Source organism: Tarenaya hassleriana, unplaced genomic scaffold (assembly GCF_000463585.1).
Source record: "Tarenaya hassleriana unplaced genomic scaffold, ASM46358v1 Cleome399, whole genome shotgun sequence".
Classification (NCBI taxonomy): domain Eukaryota; kingdom Viridiplantae; phylum Streptophyta; class Magnoliopsida; order Brassicales; family Cleomaceae; genus Tarenaya; species Tarenaya hassleriana.
Genome location: NW_010966875.1, coordinates 55,384 through 57,983, shown reverse-complemented (window position 1 = coordinate 57,983; position 2,600 = coordinate 55,384).

Genomic DNA, 2,600 nt, shown 5'->3' with positions numbered 1-2,600 from the left:
CAAAATGAAGAAACATGGAAAAGGAGAAGAAATGCTCAAGATGGTCTTCAATGGTGGTCCTCTTCTTCTCCTAGCCTCCTTTCTCCAAAATCCCTCTTTTCTTCCTCTCCAAGGTGATTTTTTTCCCCAAGTGTGTAGCCCCCCTTTCTCTCTCCTCAAACTCCTCTTTTTATTCCAGTGCCAAATTAGGTTACACTCATTAGGCTGTACGTGGTTCTGTCGGAAATTCACAAAACCCCGGCGCAGAAAGCGTCAAGGACCATTCAACGAAACAGCTCACCCTGAATGCAGCCTTTTAGGTTCGTATTCGTGTGTGTTGCTGCGATCATAAGTCTAAAACGACTCTCGGCAACGGATATCTCGGCTCTCGCATCGATGAAGAACGTAGCGAAATGCGATACTTGGTGTGAATTGCAGAATCCCGTGAACCATCGAGTTTTTGAACGCAAGTTGCGCCCTAAGCCGTCAGGCCGAGGGCACGCTTGCCTGGGTGTCACGCATCGTCATCTCCCCCACCCGTTTAAGCTTTGCTTGGGTGATTACGGAGAAGGAGATTGATCTCCCGTGTGTTACCGCATGCGGTTGGCCTAAAATCGAGACAAGGGGGCGCGAAGCACCTGATGAGCAGTGGTGTGTAGATGCCTCGTGCGAATGTCAGTTGCGAGCACAACGGGGCTCTCACCCTCTCCGGTGCCCCCTTCCAGGGAACTTGAGCTCGGTCCGCCGCTGAGGACGCTTCTCCAGAGTACAATTCGGATACCGAAGGCATCCGATTTTCAAGTTGGGCTATTCCCGGTTCGCTCGCCGTTACTAGGGGAATCCTTGTTAGTTTCTTTTCCTCCGCTTATTGATATGCTTAAACTCAGCGGGTGATCCCACTTGACCTGGGGTCGCGTTCAAAGAATTGCGCAAATGAGACTTAAAGGGTCATAGACTCAATTTATGCTTAAACTCAGCGGGTGATCCCACTTGACCTGGGGTCGCGTTCAAAGAATTGCGCAAATGAGACTTAAAGGGTCATAGACTCAATTGGGACGAAAGCAACTGACATTCGCACGAGGCATCTACACACCACTGCTCATCAGGTGCTTCGCGCCCCCTTGTCTCGATTTTAGGCCAACCGCATGCGGTAACACACGGGAGATCAATCTCCTTCTCCGTAATCACCCAAGCAAAGCTTAGACGGGTGGGGGAGATGACGATGCGTGACACCCAGGCAAGCGTGCCCTCAGCCTGACAGCTTAGGGCGCAACTTGCGTTCAAAAACTCGATGGTTCACGGGATTCTGCAATTCACACCAAGTATCGCATTTCGCTACGTTCTTCATCGATGCGGGAGCCGAGATATCCGTTGCCGAGTGTCGTTTTAGACTTATGATCGCAGCAACACACACGAATACGAACCTAAAAGGCTGCATTCAGGGTGAGTTGTTTCGTTAAATGGTCCTTGACGCTTTCTACGCCGGGGTTTTGTGAATTTTGTTGGGTTTCCTGGGATCTCTAGAGCGAATCCTATTCCTAAGAGATCGATTCTAGGGTTTGCGCAGCGAATATAAAACAAAAATTTAATAAACCCTAGAACCATGCTTCTAATGAATCGTAGAAACGTTAGAACGCTTACCTTAATCGATCCGGGGCCTGTATCAACTGAAGAATTCGTCCGATCACTTAGGCAGGAAGATTACCTCGCCCTCTACACGTATCCACACCTCGGGATGGATTCCAACGATTGGAACTTGTCTGCTAGGACTCGAATCTCTATTCGATATGTGCACCGAGAAATCTCGAGTCTTAGAACTCGTTTTTGGATCTCCAAAAACTCTCTCTTTTATGCCAAAAGTCGGCTCTCTTTTTTCTCTTACGAGTTAGGGTTTTTAATCTCCTTCTTATAAGGTGATTTAACCCTAATTCGGTTTAATTTCGAAAAAACTGAAGCCCGGAACGGACGGTCCAGAAAAGCATGTGGACTGTCCGTTCCAGACTTTCTGGAACGGACAGTCCGTTCTGGACCGTCATGTCTGGCACGGCGGACCGTCCGTTCTAGACTTCTGGTCTGTCCGTTCCAGACTCTTTCATCTTGGTTTTTCCGTCGTTTTCTCGTGCGTTTTGTCCTTCCCTGCATGTGTGACCCTGTAGGCTCATTCGATATAGCAGTATAACCCGAAATCTCTATTTTGAATATACAAGTCATAGGCGGTCTCTAGCAAGACACGATGACTACCTATCTCGAATAGAGATTGTTCGTGATCTTTACGAACGCCAAAGATGATTCCAGTTGATGATCCTTTTGTATCATGATATCATATGTCGAACATAAGGCATGGACAAGCCACCTTATCTGATTCGACTGCTTTCTCGTTCACTGAGTTCGACTGTCTGAAATAGACGACGTTCGTCTATAGTGCGGCCACACATTTCTACAGTCTCGCTCACACAAGGGGCTCAGCGATATCTCTCTCTTTTACGAGAGGTACAAATCCCGTCTTGACTATCTACAATCCAGCACATGATTCGTTTCGTACCTGATACACGCCTTTATAGTCCTCCTGTTACGCAGGACGTTTGACGTATTCAAAGCACACAACTCCTCATGTTGGATTC